The sequence below is a fragment of the Arctopsyche grandis genome, chromosome 8, assembly GCF_051622035.1.
Source record: "Arctopsyche grandis isolate Sample6627 chromosome 8, ASM5162203v2, whole genome shotgun sequence".
Lineage (NCBI taxonomy): Eukaryota > Metazoa > Arthropoda > Insecta > Trichoptera > Hydropsychidae > Arctopsyche > Arctopsyche grandis.
In genome coordinates this window covers 7,579,335-7,606,406 of record NC_135362.1, presented here as the reverse complement: position 1 = coordinate 7,606,406, position 27,072 = coordinate 7,579,335, and the positions used below count along the sequence as shown (strand labels likewise).

General features: G+C 32.5%; 1 protein-coding gene across 1 annotated transcript in view; it reads left to right on the top strand.

Moving 5' to 3' along the window:
• The first annotated feature begins 267 nt into the window (after window positions 1-267).
• Window positions 268-27,072, top strand: part of Atf3 (Activating transcription factor 3) — an 85,740-nt gene continuing 58,935 nt past the window's right edge. The window contains exon 1 of the mRNA XM_077436631.1: window positions 268-892. The gene's annotated coding sequence lies outside the window, so the exon portion shown is untranslated. The remainder of the gene's footprint in view (window positions 893-27,072) is intronic.

The following is a 27,072-nucleotide window of genomic DNA, read 5'->3' as shown; positions in this document are numbered from 1 at the left end:
CAAAAATCTCTATGACGGAACATCTGGCAGCTGAAAAGTCCATCATACTAACAATAACTATCATACTAACGAGTGCCAAATATTCCGGCAAAAATGATCGCAATGTGACTAATAATCCAATTACCGATCTATTGAACTAATTTCGATGCGAATTTTACACGCTTGTTTTATTTAAATGACAAAATCAATAAGAGTCTTCTTTCCAGTTGGAACACTCCCCCCTGAGAGTGGATCGACTCGAAATTTTCACAGTTGGCACCGCCGGCCAGTTGCCGGTTGGCAACACCGAAAAGCAAGAGCGCGCGTCCATTTGACGTTTATGCACTGCGAATCGCTTTCGCGCCATCAAACCGGCGAGATATTTACATCACGTCACATCGTCACGCACGTCTCTGGAGAAAAACGAGCGAGGAGACGAGCATGTAAACATGGCGGCAAGTCAAGCGAGCGTGTTGTTTTGGTAACGGGGAGCGTTTGACAGTTGCGTTTGACAGTGGGCCAATGGCGAGGGGGCATGTCGTCATCGCGGGCCAATGGGAGCGCGAGAAAGTGTCGACATCGCGTGCGTCGGTGGCCAGAGGCGGGGCTTGCTAGCGAGTGTCGACTAGCGCAGATCAATAGGCGTGTGGTTGCCGGCGTGCGCGGCCGAGTCGTTCGCTTTTCCGAGAGTCGCGTGCCATGAGACCGGAACTTGCCGGAAGTCAGGAAGCCGGGAAAAAGACGCCGACGCCGGAGAGTGCCCGGCGCTGCCGCGTCTCTCGTACCTCGTCTGCGACGCGTGTGCGAACTGCCGCCGCTCGTGCTTGCACACGTGTGTGTGTTGTGTGTGTGTGAGTGTCCCGTGTTTCAAGTGTCCTTATGGAGGATCGGAGGCGCAGGCAGAGTGTCCTAGGTAAATAAACAACGGCGGCCATCTTTCATTTTCCGCCTCTGTACATTTTCCCGTGTATAAACAACGTTGTGCAAATGTATTCGTTTGTTTGAAACTCGAATCCGTCGCGTGAAAGTTTCAAATTCAAACGCGACTTGAAACAAATGAATTTTCACAACTTTTCTTACTGAACATATGTACATACATATATATCTAGTGAAGATTTTCTTTCACACTCGTACTGTATTATTATTCAAACTTGAACTTAAAACGAAAATCGTTTCTTAATTTTACGCCTTTTCGTAAAATTTTCCATATGCGCTGAAACTTTTCATACAGAATGCATCAACCGTGTAAAAATTATATGTAACTAGTGGTGTTACCCGGCTTGAATGGAAATTAAATGAAAACCATGAAAAAAATTTTATTAAATTTATTTGAATCGAAAAATTTATGTATATCATCAAACAACCGACGAATCACAAACATATTTGACGACATCCAATTAGAAACGAATTACAGACACCATTACAGTTTTATAGTAAATATGAAGGCTTCAAATCGAAAAGTATATGATTTATTTATATATTTTTTCTTCATTATAATCATTAAACAATTTAAATTTACACATAAAATTTTTTTAAATAGTACAAGAAAATGCTAGTATTATATTAGAATTATTATTTTTTTATTTTAAATTCTATTAATTATCATTATCTAGTAGTAGGAATTTTTTTTAAAGGAAATCCATAGTGATTGACCAGATATGTTTAAATATTTTTATTTTGATTTTAAATATTAAAATATTTCATGAATGGTTAAATGTGATTTTTAATTCATTGATAACTCAAAACATTGATACAACAAAAATAATATTTCTTACTTACCGGATCTAATCAATCCTTACCAAGTTTGACCCACTCACTTATAATATGATATTGAATTTTATCGATGTCTTCTCGTTTATGAGAAATGAGCGTTTGAAAAAATGGACAATTTTTACACACTTTTGGCCTTTGCAGTCGTCAATTCAAAATCTAGTATGGCTGTGCTAAAAGAAGTATTGGAATCAAAAGTCAGATGTTTTTTCTGTTGATTGTGATTTTTTAATGCTTTAAAATACTTCATCATCATCATCATCATTTACAGCCATTCGCCATCCACTGCTGGATGAAGGCCTCTCCAACACGCTTCCACTCGTCTCTGTTTTGCGCAACACTCATCCATCTCATTCCGCACATTTTCCTAATTTCGTTCACCCATCTTCCTTGCGGTCTTCCTTTTACTCTTTTGCCTTCTCTCGGGTACCATTCAAGCACTTCTTTTGTCCACCTTTCGTCCATCCTCCTAGCTACGTGACCCGCCCACTGCCACTTCAATCTCTTCACCCTATCCACTATGTCCACTACCCTTGTCATATTTCTCACCCACGTGTTCCGCTTCCTGTCTTTCCTCGTTATGCCAAGCATACAGCGTTCCATACTTCTTTGAGTGCATTGGATTTTATTTTGCATCTTGGCGTTCAGTGTCCAAGTTTCACATCCATACGTCATCACTGGCAAAACGCATTGATCAAAGATCCTTTTCTTCAGGCAGAGTGGCATTTTTGATTTAAAAACAGCATTCATCCGTCCAAATGCACTCCACCCTAATTTCATACGTCTCTTTATCTCTTCATTTTTACTACCAGACATGTCAATTATTTGACCTAAATATAAATAATTATTTACTACTTCTACTGGTTTATCATCTAAGGGGATGCTATCAGGCATGCAATAGCTATTGAACATTAGTTTAGTCTTATCTACGTTAATTTTTAATCCTACTTTTCTACTTTCCCTGTCCAGCTGTGTTAGTCTGATAAGTAGGTCAGCTGAATCACGAGCTACTAAAACTATATCGTCTGCGAACCGAAGGTGACTCAAAAAGCGACCATTGATGCTTACTCCGGCTGTATCCCAATCCAATTTCCTGAAAACTCCCTCAAGCACCGCATTGAATAACTTGGGCGAGATTGTATCTCCTTGTCTTACTCCTTTTCCTATGCTAAATCTATCTGTACCTGAAAAAATTTTAACCGAAGCTGTGGCATTCTTATATATTGCAGCTAACAGTCCCACATAGGGTTCCGGCACTCCCTGTGTTTTTAGAGCGTTAAGTACTGCATTATGACTAACTGTATCGAAGGCTTTCTCATAATCGACGAAACCTAGGCACAATGGCCGTTGATATTCGTTGGCGCGCTCGATTAGTTCGCCAACTACTTGGAGGTGGTCCATTGTGCTGAAATTTGCCCTAAACCCTGCCTGCTCTATAGGTTGGTTCTCGTCGAGGATATTCTTCAGCCTTTCTGTAATAACCTTCGTGAAGAGCTTGTAGACCGCTGAAAGTAGACTAATGGGTCGGTAGTTCTTGATATCGCTTTTGTCGCCTTTTTTGTGTATTAAAATGATAGTTGCGTTATTCCATCCTTCTGGTATAGCTTGGTTCTGGATGCATTTGCTGAAAAGCCTAGCTAAGATATTAATTAGGGGGGGGCCGCCACATTTTAGTAAGTCAATGGGAATATTATCTTCCCCTGGGGTTTTACCGTTCTTTACAGTTTTTAGCGCGGCCTCTACTTCGCTAGGCAATACTGCAGGAACCCTTTGGCCGTGTGTCGATTCCAGAGCGGGGAATTGGCCGTTATCGTTCTCGTATAGTTTTGCATAGAACGTGTAAACTCTGTCTATGATTTCTTCTCTATTCCTAATTATTACTCCGCTCTCTGATCTGATTGCGATCATTTGGTTTTTGCCTAAGAAAAGATCCTGTTTGCACTTTTTCAGGCTACGGTTATTCTTAATGGTATTTTCTATTAGCTTGCTGTTAAAATCTCTGACATCCCTGACTATTCTCTTTTTAATTTCCTTATTTACTAGATTGTATTCTTGCTTATTATTATCCCTATCTAAATTCCTTTTATGCTTAATTAGGTTTTTTGTTTCCGCTGAAATTTTGCTTAATTTAATCTGTTTCCTGAATCCACCTAATTTCTTACCTGTTGAGGTTAGAACCGAACTAATTACAGTGTTCAATTCCTCGATGTCTGCTTCTGGGTTTAATTTCCCGTATCGATTTCCAAGTTCGAGTTCGAATTCCTTTTTCCTAGACCTTAGTTGAGCGAAATCTGGAGAGTTACTGCATCCTTTTATTAATTTCCTACGTTCGCAATTTATATTAATGGCCATCTTGGCACGGACTAATCTGTGATCGCTACCTATATCTACTTTACTTAAAACACTAACGTCTTTAACGGAGTGCAGGGCATTTGTTAGGATGAAATCGATCTCGTTTCTGTCTCCTTTAGGACTCTCCCAAGTCCACTTATTGTTGGTGTTTTTCCTGAAAAATGAATTAGTGATAAAGAGCCTGTTGTGTTCTGCGAATTCTATGAGGCGATCGCCTCTGTCGTTTCTTTGGCCGGTACCAAAATTGCCTACTGCTCTTTCAGTATTTGCCTTTTGTCCTATTTTTGCGTTAAAGTCGCCCATGATTATTTTAAAGTGGTGACGGCTATTATCGTATGCGTCCTGTATTTTTTCGTAGAAGTCTTCTATTTCCTCGTCTGGGTGGCTAGATGTGGGGGCGTACACTTGGAAGATTTGACAAGTGTACCTGCTCGAGATTCTTAATACTATATAGCATATACGTTCCGATATGTCGCTTATTTCTATAATATTTCTTTCTATTCTCTTATTGATAAGAAACCCTACTCCTCCTATTCTACCATTTGGTAGCCCTCTCCAGTAGAGACAGTTACCACTTTTTAGGATTATTTGGTTTTGCTGTTTTCGTCTTACTTCACTAAGTCCTATTATATCCCATTTGATATTTTCTAATTCATTCTCTAATGCAAGCACACTTCCTTCACTCGATAACGTTCTTACATTGTACGTGGCTAAATACAGGTTTCTATTAGCTAAGCTATCATCCATCGTCACTCTTACCTTGTTGGAGGTTTGGATATTATTTTTCTCGCATTTATCCAAGATGTGTTGAGAAAAAGGCGGTACTTGAGAGAGATTTCCATTCAAGGAGTGAGTTCTTACCGCCATAGACTCTTCTCTGTGGTCAGCTTTGACAGATAGTCATCCTAGGTATCACTTGGATCACTTATGAGTTATTACATGCCATTTAACAGGGTTACTTTGTAAGTGAAAGTAGTTAGTTATGATAATAATAGATTAGCAATTGTTATACTACTTTTTTACAGATCTTTATCGTGAGACGCCTCTTTGGAGACAACGGATTTATATATGTGAGTGCGGTTTGCAATTCAATATTTTAATAATAAATTTAGTAAAGAATATAAAATTACACGAATTACTTTAATATAAATTAAATATGAAAAAGAACTATTAGACAGTTGGGAAACACCGTTTCTGTTTGCTATTATTCTATTAAGTAAAGTTCGTTAAAATTTTTGTCTGAAAGCAATTATGTGGAAGATTTATTGCTTCTGTGGGACCGAATTTTGACTGACGAGCAGGGACCCTTATTTTTTTTTGTATTCAGGTAGGGAGATGTATCTCGTTCGTATACGCTTTTGTAACTGACACAAAATTAACACAAAATTTTTCGCAATCACTGATATTAAAAACGCTGTTAACGGCCGATCATCTGTTTATTTTTACACTTAAATTATACTAGGATGCAATTAGTAAAATAAGTGATTAGATGGTTAAGTTTTTAGATTAAATTTCGTGCAATAGCCGGGTTTAAGCGAGTAATAGCGGGAAGAACGCAGAAGCACGTCTTCCCCGCATGACATATAATTAATTATCTAGTGAATTTTAAAAGTCTAAAATATACTTTTTTTTTTACAAATTTTTTTTGCTCGTTGTAATCAATTTCATATAACTTTTTTTGGCTATAAAATTGTATTGCAATAAAATAATTATAGTAGAATTTTCTAATGTCCTTTTTTTTGGTAAGAAAAACCACAGTGATTGACCATACAGTATTTCAATTCTTAAAACATAACACGAATTCATTACTAATCAATAACATTGCTATAACTTTGTTTGATTTTAGAATACAATTTCACTAAAATCGTATTTTCTATATGGTATTAAAATCCCATAAGTGCAATTTCAACATTTGATTATGATAACGTGCATGGATTTTCAGATCATTTAGCCGTTGACTGGTTGGCAAAAAAATAATATATTATAAAGGTACATATGTAACATACATATATGTAGATAATCATATGCAAAAGGTTATTTCCGTTTGTAAAAAATGCATGTACATTCGTGCATAAATTGAAATTGTCAATTGTGTGGGTGCTAACTGAAAAATATATCGTTCGTTTGTTGCGTTGAAAAAATGTATGAAAAATCTTATCAAATGTCAAGGTCAATTGTAATGCTATAAACGTGTCGTTTCAGCTCTGTAGATTAAACGCTTGCTGAAAAAGCTATCGCAATTTTTTATTATTTTATTTTAGTCATATATTTAGTCATACGTAAGTACGTTTAATAAATTTGATTGTGGTTGTGTGACTCAAATGTATATCGAATTGTACTGAAACTATGAAATATTTCAGCTCTCGCAATGTATTGATATTTAAATGCGTCAAGTAAAAAAATAAACTAGTCGAAATCCCACGTTTGAAATTTCAGAACGATTTATTTGTTATATTTCGCACACACGGAAAATGTCAAGAGATCATTTATATATTATATATACTACTTTTTTTTTTTTAACTTTTTGGTATTTATTACATATCATTTACATTGCAAACATACATTTTGTTTGCAAACGTGCAGGCAAACACGTGTATTCGTTAGCGTGTGTTATTTAACGTTGAAAATATTTGTTCAATTCGCACTCTTTTTCAAACTTGCATGTATTATTAATATTTGTACAACTTTTTTTGTTGTTGTTCAAAATGTTCAAACATGATGGATTTGTATGCGGAATATCGCTAAATAAAAATTACACGATTCAATTCTATTATTATCACTGCGGTCTGTTTTACTTCCAGGATTTATTCGAATAATCATATGATTGATTGGAATCAATCTAAGTGTTTTTAAAACAGTACCATATGGAAACGATTAAATTGATATAACGGTGAGAATTTCCACACACACTTGTGTATATATGTACATATATATGCGTAGATTCAATCTAATACGATTTAAATGTATTCAATGATCGAATATTGGCCAGTGAAATATCGACTCGCAAAAATCGAAATGATGAAAAAACCGGATATTCGAGATTAAATATTAAAAATTTGTAACTGTACAAAATCGGTCGATCGATCCGAATCGCTTTAAATGCAATTAATCACTCGGGAATCTGACCAGATCAAATACAGCCTCTTTCGTTTGTCGTGTGTCATTAAGTAGCGATGGTAATTTGTCGTCGGAGCCGTGTAAATCCGAACCGTGTAATTTGAATTGATTGGAAATTAAACTTCGGAAATTAAACGCCATAAGGCATAATATAATATATAATATGACGATAGTTCGATCTCTTTCCGTTCGATTTCCATCCTTTTGAGCAAGAGGGAGATGTAAGATGCTGTAAATTTTATATGACGGGGGGGTATTATTGTTAGTTAATTGAGATATTATGCGTGTTTTCAATGAGATAAGAGATCGACACGTTTGTAATTAGTGTGTATTTGAATCTGGTTTGATTAGTGAAAGTTTGTCGGGTTGCTTTTAATGTTGATATTATATTTATGTATGTATTGCGGTTTTAAACATTCAATCGATTCGATTATTTTAATAGTCAATTTTATGTACTTACGTAATTGTAATTTAATTTAGCAATTTTATTTAAAGCAAATGTTTTCTTCTAAAAACGGGGTAACAACCCCGTCTGTGTGTATGTGTGCGTGTGTAATATTTATGCATATCAAAATAGAACATCGCTTTTATGAGCTTTTTTATATAATTTGTAATACATTATGTATGTGTGTACGTAATTCATTGAATTTACGTGGTGAATTTCTACATTAAAATGATTTAAGTTGTTTGTGTACATTTTTAAGTACTAATTTATAATTTTAATTAACATTATATTTCGATAGTAGTCTTAGACTAGACATATGTATGTACATATCGAGTGGTATGCGGCACGTGTTTTTATTAGATAGTTATGCATATGTAAAAACAAAATGCTTGTACATATGTACGTCTGATCTACGCCTGGCCAAAATTCACCCCTTGGAGTGTTTTCGGTGATATTTTTCACTTGTATTAACATATATTTGGCAGTGATCGATGACTGCGATACCCATATTTGATGAAATGTAGGAGAAATTTGTCGAAATAATAAGATTACAAAATTACAAATGATATGATGATACGCCCTTCATCGCTGGAGTCTACCTAGACATGATGTGCCGTACGATTCGGTTACCTGACAACTTGTTCACAGATTTTCCGTAAACCGAAGATGCGCTCCAGGCATTACGTATACGGCCATCTCTTTCTTACCCCGTCTGTTCACCATGATCTTGTTTACTATGCCATTACGTATGCAGCCATCTCTTTCGCAGACCGTCTGTTATCGGTGAAAAAATGGTCTGTGAAATAGATGGCTGCATACGTAATGGCAGAGTAAACGAGATCATGGTGAACAGACGGGGTGAGAAAGAGATGGCCGTATACGTAATGCCTGGAGCGCATCATCGGTTTACGGAAAATATGTGAACGAGTTGTCGTGTCACCGTTTTATACATCACATATTTTAATTATATTGTGGATCAAATTCTCTATTGTTTTTATAAGCCTCTTCTAAATTTTTACATGCTTTTTTTTGTAAAATATAATAATATCGATTAAGTTGTTGTTTACATTGTAGAGGATTTATATCGTTTTTTACTTGTGTAATATGTACTTGGTAACAATACATGACTTATTCGAACTCGGAATCGATTACTGATAGAAAAATGTGTGTATGTACATACATACATATGTATACTGTATATATTATGCTTTCGATCAGAGTGGTTACGGTTCGATTCCCATTAGTAGCTACTGGCTAGACCTTGGTTTGTGATTCCAGGTCGATTGTTTCCTATCCAAGTTTGCAAATTTTTCTGATTTTCATCGAAACGGTTCCTGTAAAATTGGCATCTCCTTTCCAATCTCTCTTGCAAATCTCAAGCTATTCAGCGTCTTGAGGTTCGCTAATTCGTATAATAAAATGCTCCAAAATTTCTCCATAGATGTCAGTGTACGAATTCGCATCGTAGAAAATGCTTGTGTTGATTGTATTGATCGTATTGTATCTGTATTAGTACACTCGTCGCTTTGGAGCGATCTGTTAAGGCGAGTGTGCATGCTAGATTGAAATAATATAAAATGTAATTCGAATATTGTTACTCATATTAAATATTGAAATCTAGTATCAGTTACTGGAATGTTTTATCGGTTTTTTTTTTAAGTATATATGTAATTGTAAAAGAATCATACTTATTTATATATACATAACTATTGAAAATTTATCCAATTTTTTTTTCGACTTGAATGATATGATATTACAAGTACATACTGGACCGGACTAGACTCTACAGATGATATAAATAATAATAATAATAAATAATAAAAATAATAAATAATAATACTAAACTAATAAAAATAATAAATAATAATAATAATAATATTATGTTTTCATTAAATTTTAAATCACCTTTACTGTTCCATTGCAAACCCTACTGCATTTGAAACTATAATACAATTTTAGTATGAACGGAAGGAAATAATGCTTCGATGAAATTTTTATGGCTTTTTTTTAACATTATTATTAGCTTTGACTTATACGGTAACTTTAAACTATCAATTTTTTCCCCTGTTGCATCTTCTGTGAAAGGTTTAAAACGTTACGATTCGCAAGGATGAATCCGACGGCCAAGAAAATTTTGTTTGCTAACTTTGAAAGATGTGGAAAATCTAGGTGAAGATTGTTTACATTCCCAATGCATATCCACATACATACGTAGTACATTTATTCAGTGGTGTAGTCGGGCCAGGTCGGACAGGTCGCCGCCCTGGCAATTTGATTGATATGAAAATTGTTTTAGGAGTAAAATTAAAAAATATTTTGGCTAATATTAATAACACTTGAGACGAGAAGAATATCAGGTCTTTAAAATAATAAATAGTCATCATAATTGTCTTATGACCAAAGTCATTACGTTCAATGAAAACACTCATCTTAGAGGTCACATTCTCAGACTCCAAAAAGAAAAATCGAATAAAGTGATCGGAGATTCCTTCTTTTCAAATAGAGTGGTTAAAGTTTGAAATAATCATCCCAACAATGTAGTAAATTCTGAAAACTATAATATTTTTAAAAACAAGCTAGAAGTCTTTCTTAAACTTAAAGATTTTTGTAATTCTTCTTTTCCAATATCTTTACTATATTTTTATTTTGTTTTAGTTATTATGTTACTTATTATTATGAAGTACTTAGAAAACATAAAAAAACATCATAATTTCAACAAGAATATTTATTAATTAGCATTTGATTTTTTTTATAAATATTTGAACTACCAATATTAACATATTTTTTAAGTGATGAAAAAAGAGGAGGGGGGGTCATAAAAATGAAACACCGCTTATTTTTTATTTAGCACTACACCACTGTATACATATATTTCAAGGGGGTCTACGTGACGAGCCAGAATGTTAAATTACAGAAAACACAAATATCGGAAGGCAAAGATCAAAAATCGAAAGATCTTAAGTCGAAAGATCAAAAAAAAGGTGCATGGTAAACGGTACATACTCACGTACATACTCACTTAATTTGCGCGAGCAGGGTACAACAGGAACAAGAGGAACAGGCTTTTCCTCCCGTATTCTGCGCGCGCACATTAATACGGGAGGAAAAGCCTGTTCCTCTTGTTCCTGTTGTATCCTGCTCGCGCAAATTAAGTGAGTATGTACCGTTTACCATGCACCCTTTTTTTTGATCTTTCGACTTAAGATCTTTCGATTTCCGATCTTTGCCTTCCGATATTTGCGTTTTCTGTAATTTAACATTCTGGCTCGTCACGGAGACCGATTTAAAGGAAACTCGCGCGAAAACTTCATTCGCGTCACACGTGCACACAGATAAAGATTTTGCAAAGTGTACGTGTGATTTTTCGTCTTCGCACAGTGAACAGTATCGTTCGAACGATAAGAGTTAATTCGGCATTGTTTATTCCGCGGCCATTATCTTAACGGTCAACTGATACGGCAGATTGCAACGTTATTCCGTTAACGACTTTTTAATATTGGCGATGTGCATGCGAGACGCATTCCGCTGCGCTTTCAGCATGCACTTTGGGAATTCGTCATGTATGTATGTATGTATGTATGTTTGTATGCACTTACTGCGGTTTCTCGTAACCGTTTCTAGGAACTGCATTCGAGTCAAGGCGATTGTCTGTTAGATATTATACATAGGTGACGTTCTGGGACGGAATTAGACAGTGTGAAAACACCTCGATGCACCAGTAAGTCGAGATGGTAATCTTCGTAATGGCGAATTCGATAATTTTGACGAAGAATTGTTTGTATGTGTGTTGGCGAATGTGTGTCACTTTGATCTGAGTTTATCTACCGCCTTGTTATAATGCACATAACTTAGAATAAGGTTTCGTAAAAACAATGGTAAGTCTTTTGATTTATAATCAGTCAAAGTTATGTATGATATATGTAAAACTATTGTCGATTCCAATGTAAATGTTGATAACCGTGAGAAAATTTTGTTTTACGTTTTAATTATGAATCTATTTTTGTTTTACATATTCATACATATATGTTTGTACGTATGTTTTATGACTTTTTTAAAGTCGTTTGCTTTTTTCGGGCTTAGTCTAAGCGCTTCTAATCCACTGATTATATTCGGTACTGAAGTTCTCGAACGTAAAACTTATATGAGCTTTTTCTAAAGGCGCTTCTAATTTGTTCGTAATTGTTACGGGTTGTTTGCTTATCTCATGCACATTTTTAAATGAATGTTCTCATTGTTCCATTGTAAATGTGGCGATGTAATTATTATTTTTTTGTGGAAATTAATTGGGATTGTGTTTTGAATGCCATTTTTGAAATGATAATTTGGATAATATTTTAATTAGTGCATATCATCCGGTGATATATTATAAAAGACGTAAAAAATCAATGAAAAATTTACAATTGATGATACTTTTCCTTGGATTTTTTAATGTAAATCGTACTATTCTGCATTTTTCTCTTTATAAAACATTTGATTATTATTCCGAATAATATAAACTCATAATATTTTCTGCAGAATGTTTGCTCTTTGGTGGTATTCGAATTAGCTTATACGATATTTCCGCTTTGCTCAATATGGTGGAAAACGGCATTTTTCTTTTGTATATACTTATTTTTTTAATTATTTTATTAAATATTATTATAGTATACATAAACGATTAATACCATATTCGTTCAATACAAGCGAACAACTGAAATATGTTATAGAAAAAACGAGTTTGCCATCAAATGTGCATCGTTATCCGCTTTTGTGTTTATTTCACTGTACATACATGTGTACAGTGGCGGACTGGGACTGAAATCAGTGCATGCCAGGAGTCAAAGGGGGCCCCCACCCAGGGTTAAAAAAATTTGTCCCCCCCCCCCATATAACAAAATTTTCTTCTTTCCATCACGCTAAAAATCAAGGGCAAAAAATAAATAAAATTTTCAAAAATGGGAATAAACAAATTTAGGTACAAGAAAAATGGCAAAAGCAAAATAGATCCATAAATTACATTGTATATTTCGTTTTAATCCTTGTCATATAATGCATCATAAAACAATCGGGGACGTCACTTCAGCTTTTTCTTGGGGGGGCAGGCAAAGATTGGTCAAATTGAATTTTTTTTCAAAAAATCTTTTTTATATCGGAATAAAAATGGAAAATATAAAATATGAAAAAATTAAGTTTATTTTTGAAAAAATAATTATAAAAAAATATTATGTAAAAGTGAAAAAAGCGCCGCAGGCGAAAATTTTTTTCCAAAAATCTTCACATGGTTAACAAAAATCGACCATCAAAATGTATCACTATATCAAAAAATATACGAACATTCGGAAAAATAAACGATACACATCTGTTTTTGAGACAAAATAAAGTAAAGGAGACCTTTCTAACGATTCGCTCCATGGGATGAACAATTTCTAAGAATGTTACTAATGGCATACCAGTTAAAAACCAAAATATACTTCAAAATAATAAAATCTTTTTTTTTCAAAGCACATAGCAGCGATTATTTTATTAGTTACCCAAAAGTAACATATGTACATAAGAAATAAACGCAGCATTCATAGATCCATAGTATCTCATTAATCATTAAATCCATAATATTTTCTAAATTCACACTATTCCTTAATTTAGGGGGGCGAGTGCCCCCCCAAATTACGTCCCTGAAAACAAAAAATGCATAATATTTTCAATTAATGTTAATCGAAAATCAGGATTTTGGGGAGGGGGCCCCTATCCTATGTTTCTATATACATGGATTTGTCTAGATTAGGAATAGATTTAATATTCGGAAACTGTTTAAAATTGTGTATTTAAATCTTACTATATCGTTGAAGTATAATCAAATGTTATTTTGAAAGTATGTATGAAGTAAATTTAAATCGCTGGTTGATGATGAATCGTCCTATCAAAATTGTTTTAAGCAATTCAGTTTATATTATTCAGGGAAATTTGTTTATTCCCATTTTTATTTCAGTAGGTAGTTGTTACATAGGTATTGGTATATGCATAATATTGAGGTTGGAAATGGGCCCGGTAAAAGGGCCCACGCAAATGTTAAAACTTACATTTCGAGCCTAATAAAAAAAGTTAACCGATCCTTGGGCTGTTAAAGCAGGCATTAGTTGGTTTTTTAAAGAAATTTGTTTTGTTGAAATACCCAAACTCTAGGTCCCAAAGTGCAATATCCTATAAATTTTTACACACGTGAAATAGTTAAATTAAAAAGTTATTTAATTTTACTGAGGGCCCATATTTTCTAACGGATAGTGGGGCCCACATGCCATCGGGCATGTACGCTTGTATGGCCAGTCCGCCACTGCATGTGTATATAATATGTATGTACGTACGTATGTATATTATATCTCCAATTGAGATCTTATTATAAGCTGAAAATTATTAACTCAAAAACGTTGTAAAAGATGCGGTTCAAAGTTGTGCAAATTACATGAAAAGATTCCTATACTGTACGACTTTTCATTGCTTATTTTATTATATGTATACATGCGATTTTCGACACACATCTATTCTGGTCGTGCTATTTTGTGACTTATTATGTCGTAATTTTTTTTTCGTTTTATGTGTCTTGGAATTTGCAGTTTTTGCACAATATATACATATATTTCGGTCGTTTATTTCATTTTACCGTCTAGGAATCCAACCTGTCACGGCAAAACCCTGCTTTGTACGTCTGTACACATTTCAAAATCGTTCTTTTCAAATTTGAATATATGTCTTTTTTAAAGCTTCTTTATTTATATTGAGACATTAAAAATAAATTAAAACACTTATTGACGTCCATTGAAAGCTTCTCATTGTGGCATCATTTGACGACACAAACTGTTTTTTGCTATTCGTATTTACATACATACATATATAGTATTATTATAATTTTTCAAGCTGAATAATCAACAACCGGAAGTGCTAATTATTTAAAATAATATATAATTAAGCACATTTATATGTTAATTGTGTTTTTTTTTTTTTTTTGCCGAAACGGATCAACGAATGATAGCTTGCGCTTTTCATCTTTCCGTTAGTTGTCGTTATCGTGCGGAAATACGCATAATTCGCCTTTTCAGAATGGTTGCCGACACATGTGTTATTTATTATTATTTATCGCGTTTTTCAAATGTCAGGGTCAGACGTGTGTTTTATCTCAGCCGGTCGTCGGGCCATTTGTTTCGTGCATCTCGTATTGGTACATGAGAGTACATGCTGCCTTTTTTTTTCGGGTATTGTGGGTATTTTGTTCAATTTTTCTGTGTGTATGCTAATTATTATAGTTTTTGGTGTGTGTGTGTGTTTTTTTTTGGTTTTGCATTTGTGCACACGTCTCTTTTGAGGTCGTTTAATTTATGCAAATGTTCGACGGGCGGAAGGATGCACCGTCAATTGTTGTGCATGTGCGAATTCTCTTCGTTTAAAATATTTTATGTATATTTTGACGACACTTTTGAAATTTATTATTGATTTTATCTATTCGTTTGTGTGTGCGTGGTTTTTTTTCGGTTTCGATTTTGGTGTTGTGTTTCAAAAGGGTGTATGTATGTATGTATGTACACATGTAGGAATTTATGATTGTTGTATATTTTTGTAGTTCTTATTGGGAGTTTCAATGTGAATGTTTCGGAATACTGGAAGTTTGCTCTATTGATAGGTCAAAGGTTTTCTTGTATCTGTTTGAATGTGTTATAATTTTAATGCGTATCGTTTTACGGTGACTCATTAAACTCGTTGACTCAAGTGCATGTGTACGAGAATTATTGTCATCGTGTTTACTAGAATGATCCATTACTCTCATCTCCTTTGCAGGATCATCGGGAGTGGTTTTATAAGGTTTGGTCTTTATCGGGCGAAACGAAATAGTAATTCAATATTTCAATTGAATTAAAATAATTATGTAAATGTAAAAATCATTGCAGAATCACTATTGCTATAATATCCTAAGTCTATAAATCCTCCTTCCTGTTTTTTTGTCTTGTTTTTTTTTTAATTTGAAAATTTTGTGTTTAATATGACGATAAAAAAACATGACCGATGAGTAAAGTTGACAACAATAAAAAACTTGTAAAAAGAGGACATTTAATTTTATTTTAATAAAATATAATATATATAGTATAAGGCTTGGCATTAAGAACTATGTAGTTCAAAATTTAGCACAAGAGATGTAGTTTTGAATAGCGGTTGCCAACGTTTCGGATCACATGGAACACGATTTCATATTTTTGAATCCCGCTGATCATTTATGTTAAGTTTTGTAAAAAGATATATATACATATACATTTGTGAAATAATTATCACAAAACTTCCATTTTATTAAGTGAAATGATATAATAGTAAATTTAACGCATATGAAATTATTTGTAGGCTATAAATTATTTACATAAAATACGTTTAATAAACATTAGCGGCTCGTGACTTGAAGCCATGAGAGTATTGCAACTTTCAAGCTATACGAAAAATTCGAAACGGTTAAAAAATTCAAGAATTAGTACAAATAAGTGCCAGTTTATGAATACAAATAAGTGTCAGAATATTATACTTGGCGTTGCAGGCGAATTACTTACTAATTCTTGAAATCTCATTGCAGGGTGCATTCACTTTTAATTTAACATTAGAAAAATGTTATGTACTAAAAATTATTTTGTTTTATAATATAGTGTAACGTAAAGTATGTAATTAACACTCGTTTATTAAAAATAATAATAATAAAAGAAATATTGGTTAGATCAGATTTAAAATTTTCAATTTTATAATATCCTTAATTGATATTTAAATAACGCGCTCGTTGATTTTTAATAATTCTAATATTTTGATTTTTAATAATTTTCAAGTTTTTTTAGCACAACTTTTGACGCCATTTAGTAATACTGATATTCGTGAAATAGTCACAAATTTATAGCAATTTCGAAAGTGCCACTTTTTTGTGTTGTAGCTTCTACATATGTGTGTAAGTAAGTCAAAATATATGTACATACATATGTTTGTAAGCAAGTTTTCTGCTTATGTATGTAAGTAAGTCTTCTACATATAAGTATGTAAGTCAAAAATAAAAATCTTAACGACTTTTCACAGTTCAATTCATCTCCAGTCTTATAGTTTATTATTGTATTTATGCATATATATATATATGTATACATACGCATGTAGTTTGTTTCCGTTTTATAGTTTCGCATTAAATTATACATATGAATGGTGATAATCCTTGGTTTTTCTATTTTGTCCGTAATGTATATGTGTGTGTTTTTATGCATAATATGTGTGTCACAAGTATATTTATGACGTTATTTACGACCCGTCGTATAATATATTTATTGAGTCGATTTTAAAAATTAATATTCTTTGCGTGTCGTTAATTTTAGCATAAAAAATGTTTATTCTCTGCGCTAGACTCATTGCGAACGTCGTTGTTAGCAAATTGATTAAAGAAATGTGACATTTTCGCACTGCGTCTAACATTTGACTCTCGCAATTGTCACGTTTTATTATATATATTTTTTTAAATATAATTGACACATTCTTCATTGTTTGAATATTATTATAGGTTTGTTTAGATATGTATTATACTAGGCTTTTTTTCAAATTATCTACATGCATATATTCATGTGTACATAATGTGTAATAAGCTAGTGTTGTCTTTTACGATTGTTCGTTTGCATAATTAAGTTGGGCTCGTTTTTAAATATTTTTATGTTTTTTTTTTATTATTATTATTCGCCATTGTGGTTAAGTAGAATTTTTATTTCATTTTTACACGATTATTGTAATTTTAATTAGATAATTTGCGGCAATTTCAAATGTACGATTGTTTTATTGCGTTCTTGAAATATTTGTTGTGATAAATGTGATGTTAAATTCAAGGAAAACCCTTAAAATTTAAACATCTGATATTCAAATGTATGTATGTATGTACATATGTATGTAGCTGTTATTATTATGTATTTTAATTAGTAATATGTGTGTAATTATTCAGTATTTACAAACGTGTGTACATTGGTGATTATGATCATGTTGATTTTTTTAAACTGACAAAAAAATCTTGATAGGAAAATTTTAACCAATTAAATACACGTTGTAACAATTTTACAGTTATATTTCGCAATGTGATTATTACTTTATTGTATTTTAGATTAGTTCGAATGGCAATGGAGTATGAATGTATTATCAACGGCTAAATCCAATTTTAATCTTTGCCAAATTTTTTTTATCTATTTTTACTCTAATCGTGTACAAAAGCAGATCTCATTTTTGCCATTTATTTTTAACATTTATTATTGGTCTTTTATCCGAACAAGTTCGCTAAAAGCTTTTCTGAGCAAATTTTTCAACTAGATCGTCTTCGTTAAAACGTTCTGCACAAATCAAGGTTATATTTTTAGTGGCTTTTGACGTAAAACTTCTTCCATTTATGTACATATGGTGCCTTTGAAATCGTAATATAGATACATATATGAGATTATCTCACGCATATCAATAATACTTAATACAACAAGAATGGTGCTTTGTATTAATAATTATTAGTTGGCCAAGTAATTTTCAGTCAAATCGCAATATTGCCACAAAGAAAGTGTTGAAATAAATGAATCTTTGCACAGCATAAACTTTGGTACATTTTTCCAATTCTGCGAGACATCCTAAGATATAGTTCTACGCCGAAATACATCCAACGAATCTTGTTTTTTTTATAGTGCTGTTTCCAGATATTATGTAGTTTATATACTTAATCAGCAGCGTGGACTAGTGGTTAGCATATTTATATGCTTTCGAACATAGTGGTCACGCGTTCAAGTCCCATTGGATGCTGCTGGCCAGACTTTGGTTTGTGACTCCAGGTCGATCGTTCCCTATTAGAGTTTACCAATTTATCTGATTTTCATTACAACGGTTCCCACGAATTAGCAATCTTTACCCACTTATCTACATTTTAGCATCCTGAAATTTGATTATTTATTAAAAAAAAAATACTCCGAAAATGTTAGTTTATTAAAAATTTGTCGAAATTTATCTGTAGATGTCTCTATGATGATTTGTTAAAATATTCTAAAAATTGTATTTCGATGTTTTTATTTGGCCAAGAAGGCGTCATTAGGCACAAATGAATCTGTTTAGCCATCCTGGTATGTCTTTCTACCTATATATGTATGTATGTAAAAATAAAAAAAACAATAAACAGAATGCTGTTTTGTATTAAATTGTCGTACCTGAATTTTTCAGCAAATTATATTCTAAGATTCTAAACTAGGTTGTATGTACATATGTAGATCTACGTTTAAACACACCAGGTAGATAGATACATATTGGCACTGGTACTTTATTTGCAGATATCATTGGTCTTTTGCCCGAATACTGATCAAAAAGTTCGTTAAAAGCTTTTCGGATCAAATTTTCCCACTTGATTTTCTTCGTTAGCGTTTCGCACAAGTCAGGGCCAATTTTTCAGCTTTTTTATTATTCTTTCCAGCAAAGTTTTCGCTTTATTCGGTTATTTGCGCTGGCGTAAATCATATCCCGGATCACTGAGGCCGAGATATGGCCGAGATCCAAGTTTTCGACGAGACAACAATTTATAGCTCTAAATCGAAGCGTCGAACGAAAATAATGCAACAAATATGTATGCATTTGATCGGGTGATCGGTAATTCATGCGTTTTATTGAAACGGGTTTCCATTCATGTGCGGACGTAAAAGGAAGTTAAATTACATACGTTGCACGACGAGCTAAGTGCATTTAGACGTTCAATGTTTCAATGAGATTTCCTTTTGGTTGTGCTTTTTTTTTCTATCTCTCTCCCTCTCGCTCGAAGGCTTTTGTTATGTTAAATTGTAGTTGTCGAAAAAAAATTGGGAACATTTGAATATGTGTGTGTGTGTTGCCTTTTATTGTCATTTTCTTGTTACAGTCATGTACGTGTAGTAGCTTGTAAAAAATTTTACGATACCTTACAAAATATTATTGAATGCCACGTCCCTTTTACTCTTAAATCTAAGCGTACCAAATATCCCCCTTGGTTTACATCGTCTCTTATTAAAATAATAAAAGAAAAAAACAAATTCCATAAAAAATTTAAAATTTATTCAAATCCCTTAGATTATCAAAGTTTTTCACTATTAAGAGCTCGAATTAAAAAATATTCTTTAATCTGCTTTAGAAATTATATTTCTCTTATTCAAAATAATATTAAAACTAATCCCAAATCATTTTGGTCATATATAAATTCAAAAAAAAATACCTCCTCTTCATATCCTTCCGTAATGTATTATGGAAATAAGTCGGCTTCACATGGTTCTGAAATCTGTACCATTTTTGCTGACTATTTTGACTCCACTTTCAATAGTGATTCTACCATTAACCTTTCTATCTCTAATACAGATACTTCTTCTTGTAACTTATCTACTTTTCATTTTGACTTATCTACTGTACTCAGTCACATCAACTCTCTCAATGTTAATCTTGGTGCGGGTTGTGATGGTTTGCCTTCTTTTTTCCTTGTTAAATGTGCTGTCCCATTATCTCTTCCCATAACAATCCTTTTCAATCTTTCTATGTCGAACGGTAAATTTCCTGACTATTGGAAATTATCTTACATCACCCCTATTTTTAAAAAAGGTGATAAGAATCTTATTGAGAATTACCGTCCTATATCTAAACTATCTGTCATTAGTAAAATCTTTGAAAAAATTATCTATAATTTCCTTTTCTCCAATTTCAAAAACTACATTATACCTGAACAACATGGTTTTTTTAAGGGGAGATCGGTAGAGACTAACCTGCTTAATTTCACTAGTACTCTCACATCTTATATGGACAAACGAATCCAAATAGACGTCGTTTATACGGATTTCTCTAAAGCTTTTGATAAAATCAATCACAACCTTTTACTCAATAAACTTTGGTCCCTTGGAATCCGAGGAAATTTATTTCGTTGGATCTCTTCGTATATACTAAATCGTCACCAAATCATAATTCTCAATGGTTTTAGATCATCACTTAGACATATTCCTTCCGGTGTCCCACAAGGGTCGCATTTAGGTCCCTTATTCTTTTTACTCTATATTAATGATATCTCATACATCTTCAAACATTCCTTTATACTTCTTTACGCTGATGATTTAAAAATTTACAAACCTATATACACCATAGACGATTGTCATAAGATACAAGAAGATCTAGATAGATTCTCTATATATTGTTTAAATAATGATCTTTTTATTAATCTAGAAAAATGCTCTATTTTAAATTTCACTAGAAATAAGTCAATTATTACTAATCAATATCAATTAAATCATTCAATCCTTAACACGTCATCTTCTATTAAGGATCTTGGTGTAATACTCAATAATAAACTAGATTTCTCTGAACATATTTCTTTTATTACCAACAAAGCATTTAAATCTCTTGGATTCCTACTCCGCTCAACAAAACCCTTTAATGATCCTTATGTACTAAAATTACTTTATTTTTCCTTTGTAAGGTCTCACCTTGAATTTGCCTCAATTATCTGGTCACCTTTTTATTTATCCCATATTAATTGTATTGAGAAAGTTCAACTTAAATTTATTAAATCCTTACGCTACCTTTTTCCTACCTATACCCATTCTACTGTTTCCGACATTTTAAAAATCCTTTCTTTTAACAATCTTTCTGTCAGGCGACGACATTCTGATGCTATATTCTTCTTTAAGCTCATAAATGGTTTCCTTGATTGTTCTGATTTACTGAATAAGGTTAATTTCAGAATCCCAGTTCGATACCCTAGACGCGTTACACTCTTTTCACTTGATCCTTTCAATACTAATTCCCAAAAATATTTTTATCTGCAGCGCGTTTATCGTATGTTTAACGGAGAGCTGAATGAGGTTGATCTGTTTGGTATTTCCCTACATCAATTCAGGTCTAACATCAAGAGAATCTTGACCGATTGATTCATTTTTTCTTCTATTCTATTTTTCCAATATTTCCATTATTTTTATACTTTAGTTTAGTTATGTAATGTGCTATTTAATCATATTATAGCTTTCATTCCTTTCCATTTCATTTGTTTATTTTGTATTTACCTTTTTCATTTGTTTTTTATATTTGTAAATTTCAATTTCTTCTTATATTCTATCTTATAACCTTTTCCAAATATTTTAATACTATAGTTTAATTATGCAATGTACTACATATTTTGTCATGCCTTTATTCTTTACTTTTTAATTTGTTTTCCTTATATTTATCTTTTTCATTTTTGTAAAAATCTATTATTGGACTCGGGTGTTACATATATTATTTATTTACTTTTTGTGTTTTTTATACCTATCTCTGTACATCCTGTCTGTTGATTTTTCAATTAATAAAATAAAATAAAATAAAATAAAGTAGTATTGTGTTTAATTTGTGTTTTTATAACCCACTTAGCCTCGTTTGATGGTATAGTGGTACTGGTATAATGCTTGTTGACAGCCAATGCATTGTTTTGGGAAATTAAATTATGATGCCAAATATAATTCAATTGTGAAAAGCCTCTTCTGAAAGAAGGGTTAATTTGTGCCTCAAATTTTAATTTTCTCTTGTATTAATATGATTAGAATTTTATCTAATATAATATGTAGATAATTGGTTGACCTTTTTAATACTCAAAAATGAAGGAAGAATTTATGAAATTTTCATAATGAAATGCGGCCATACGTATGAATGTATTATCAAGTAAATAATACTCCATTTTCATTATGCGAGTGTTAGATTTCATAAAGGCTCTTATTTTGTTGATACATTAGCAAATTTTTATGTATTTGTCCATTACAGGGGTTCCAAAGCTGGGCGTGCGTTCGATTTTGTTTGATTTGATTTTTGAATGTCTACAAAAACTATAAATGGTAAATAAAAAACTAAAGAATGTTCAAAGAAAATGTAGAATCTGATCTAGACCGGTCTGTTTAATAGGGAAAACATTTTAATTTGGTCCTCTTTTCATTTAAATTTTGATAATCACAGTAGAGAAAAATTTAATTTATTGGGAATTTTCAAAACGGTATGTCTTAGTCTTCAAATTAGCCATTTCTAAAGATAAATATATATGTAACTGGTCATCCTGTCGTGTAGTAATAAATTTCAGAACTTGACCCATATTTATATAAGAGTTTAAATTTATATTTATTAAAGAAACACGCTTTTTATAATATTTATATTAGTTTAAATGGGTTTACCAAATGTTTTTTGACGGTTGATTCTTATTATGATAATATTTGATGAAGTAAATGGAGTTTAGCTTATGTTATTTAGTGGCTTGATTGTGCATAGCGTATTTTTACGCAGTTTTCTGGTACTGTATGAGCGACACTATTTAAAAAAAAAATTTTTTCCTGTAACTTGACGAAAGTTTCAATCGTGCAATTTCATTACACTGTATAGTTCAATAGTTTCTAGGCTAGTGAAAGTTTTAATGTGTGGGTGAAGAAAAAAAAGCGTCTTTAAAAAGTACTAAGCGATTAATTTACTAAAACGAAAAAAAAACTGTTTATTTTTTTAATTTATCTTACCGTACATATACATACTTATAATATAGACAACGAGTTGACCTTAATAGCGGATCGCTTCAAACAATTTATGTATTGAAAATACATTTAATGTATTGGAGGTCAGTCACGAATCTTTCGACTAATGACTTCTTCTCATTTGCGTTCGTATTCTTCACTTTTTTTTCGTAACGTGGCATGAAATTCTCCGGTTTTTATTTAATTTAATTATAAAGGTGTAACTGTTCCGCCGCGCGAACTCTCATTTGCATAAAAATTACAATATAATAATAATATACGTTTAATAATTTATGTCTTCGCGTCGATCGCTCGAAAAACAATGGCGGATCGAACGAAAAATTCAACGCTGATAAATTATTCTATTACGAGAGACGTCTCTCTATATTTAAAACAGATTTGTTTTAGAGCGATTTTCCAACGCTCACACGTGTGCATAATTTTTAGTGGAAATATGAGAATTTTATGAGACTTTTTTATTACTTGTTTTTCAGGTTGAGTGTGCATACTTCGAGCCGTAAAAGCGAAACGTTTTTCAACGAAAACAATCGTTTTTTTTGTCTCGCTTGCATAAAAGTTTTGTTAGTTTAGGATTGAGGCTCTTAACCTATGGGTCTTGAACCGATATTATACGAAAGCATTTTAGTGTATGTATATGGCGAAAAAATAATATGCTTGAGATTAAATTCAAAGTGGAGTCTTCGAGCTGCTAATCTTTCTGAAATAACTTATACATATGTGCAGATTGTCTAAAATTTGATAATCTTTCAACACTTATTCAACGCCAAGGCTCCATCGATAAAATTAAATGTTGTCATTAATATAAAAGAATGCACTTTGTATTTTAAAAATTGATTTAATCGTTGTTTGTATGTGTTGTTATAAGAGGTTGGATTTGGATTTGGCCAAAGTAAGAGATGCTTTATACTTTTTTCAAAACTCTTCTCGTATTTCTTACATGTAAAAATGTCATATTTCTTATATATGTATATTCTCCAAATAATCAATCTGGATAATTTTACACTCTTGATAACATAATAAATATAATTTCAATTCGATCAAGTTAGAAGGCCAAAAAACGTATGAGATGAGTAATATGAGAGTTTTACAATGATTTTGTTACAAATATAAAGCATTTTATCAATTTGAGTCTTGCAGGGTATCGTTTTATGTCAATTCTGTCACAATGACGTCTCAAAAAATGGTTGAGAAACCCCGATTTTGGATTTTTTGCGATTTGAGGGTTTGGCCGTTCGTGCCAATAAGAGATCGCATGCAAGTGTATAAATAATGTCGTGTTTTATTGCTCTTTTTTAGATTTATGCGTTTTTTCACAGCTGTTTTCAGTGCAGATGACACAAATATGTCACTTTGGTTTAACAAATATATGTATGTATGTATGTATATTTCGAAGTATTTTTTGAAGAATCCTCAAACGTTTCCACATATGTGTAATTTATTTAATGTTCGCCAGCTAATAGTGAAGGATTCCTTTATACAAAAGCAATTATTTTTGATAGGAATTTGTTGAATGCTAAAATATGTATCCATTCATTATACGTGGTTCAAAAAAGAGTATAACTTCTATGACAAAATAATATATTTGTAACGCCATTATACAGTCACATCTTCGCTGTAAATCTTTTGAAAACATTACAGCATCAATCCGTTTTTTTTTTTAATAATAAATGGAATTTAAATGTGAGTGACGTACGTTTTAGAATTTCAGATGGTTATCTTTGGTTTATTTTCGACGTTTTGAATGTATTTATTTACGTGTTTTACAACGGTGTTGCTACAATAGATTTTTGTTTATGATTGCTCTGGGTCAGTGTGGATTGATCCGTGCAATTTTCGTTTCGTCAAAACAATCGAATTAGAGTCATCAATCATTTTAAAATTATACCGGAACTTCATCCCACGCGACTCGCGTCGCCATATTGTCTTCCCAAATTTAACGATTGACCCAGATATGTACATATGTACATACATATGTGTCTGTTATGGAACAATAGTAAATAACTAGTAAATGCGATGATCGATTGTGTTAAACCCACAGAAGTTCAATTAGCGTTTATCTCAATGTCTTCTTTAAAGCATTGTTTTAACTTTTGTACAGTGTCGGTCATTGTATATATGTATGTATGTATGTAGTTGATGGCTGCTGTGAGTTAACGCGGTTTACTATTCCATGTCTGTTTATCTATATGAATGTATGTAGATAAGTGTGTTTTTAAAATGTTGAAATGATAAAACATCAGGATCGATTGTAAAACAATCGAAAATGAGTCATCTTTTCAGTTATAATCTTATTTCTGAATATAATTCAATTTTATTTTATTTATTTACATATTAGCCACAGTTACATTACAGAATACTCTAATGCGTAACTGTGACCGGATATAAGCATAATATAAATACGAAATATAAGAAAATTGGCGAGGCATCTATGTAATAGATAATAAATTTCAACATAGATAATAATCATATTCAAATAGTGGTGACACACTTGGTAGGAATGGTTTTTGCCAACTTGAGGAACCGCTTCAACAATGAAATCAGATTGGTTACGGTTCGATTCCCGCTAGTAGCTGTTGGCCAGACCTTGGTTTGTGACTCCAGGTCGATCGTTTCCTATCAGAGTTTGCCAATTTGTCTGATTTTCATTGAAATGGTTCCTGTAAAATTGGCATCTTCTTTCATATCTATCTTGCTAATCTCTAGTTATTCAGCGTCTTGAGTTTTGCCAATTTGATTATAAAAATGCGACAATAATTTCTCCATATACAAATGTCTGTATGTCACTGTGGATGTTTGTATAAATTCACAGTGTATAAAATGCTTTTGTACATTTACATATATTGATTGTATTGTATCTGTATAAGTGCACTCGTCGCTTTGGAGCGATCTATAAAGGCGTGTGTTAATATTCTATGAAATAAAATAAAATAAAAATAAAAGTATCTGTGGATTTAGACTTGAACATAAATCAAATTCAGATGGTGATCCAGTGGGTAGGATGGTTTTTGCCAATTTGATGAAGGAACCGCTTCAACAATGAACTCGGATAAATTGGCAAACTCTGATAGGACTTGGATTCACAAATATCCAAGTCTGACCAGCAGAATTAAGATTATACTCAGAATAAATTATTTTCACTCGATGTCAACTCCCGGGATCGAACCCAGTGACTTCTCGGTGCTAAATATCAAAGCAACCGCCGAGCCATGCTGCTGGCCAACTATTATAGTATTGAAAAGTTTAATTTAATTTAAAAAATACGAATATTTATCAAAGCTTTTGATATGTAATGTATCTCGAGAGCTGTAGAATGTGCCTCAAATAAAACCTACATGTTATCATTTGAAGTAATAGTTTGTTTCACTTGTGTAAGTTTGAGATAAAATGATCTAACTAACTAACCACCTAGTGCAAATTGAATGTGTGCGCGACTCGACACGTGCACACTTCAAACTAATGGCGTGTTTAATTGTGAATTCGTGTGCGACAAATATTGATCGTCACAATTTTACATATCAAAGCCGATGGAAAGCTATTAAGTGTCGTTCGAGACGATTGTGAGCACGCGTTAATGCTAAAGTAACGATCGTCGACTAGATATTTCAAAGGTTGGAAGCCGCTTCACGTACTATTCAAATTAATTTTACCGCTTTTATGTCTTCATCATGGGTTAAGATTATCGACGAGAAGGCTCTATTTCGTGTAAGTAAATGCGCACTTTAAATTAACGCTATATGTTTATTTCAATTTCGATGGAGATGCGGCTAATTAACATGTGGAATATTCATTATGCGACGCTTTCTTTTTAATTTAATGTTTTTTGTTACATTATAAATATACCGATTGGTTGTAAATTTAATAGCGATATTAATTTTTTCTCTGGTA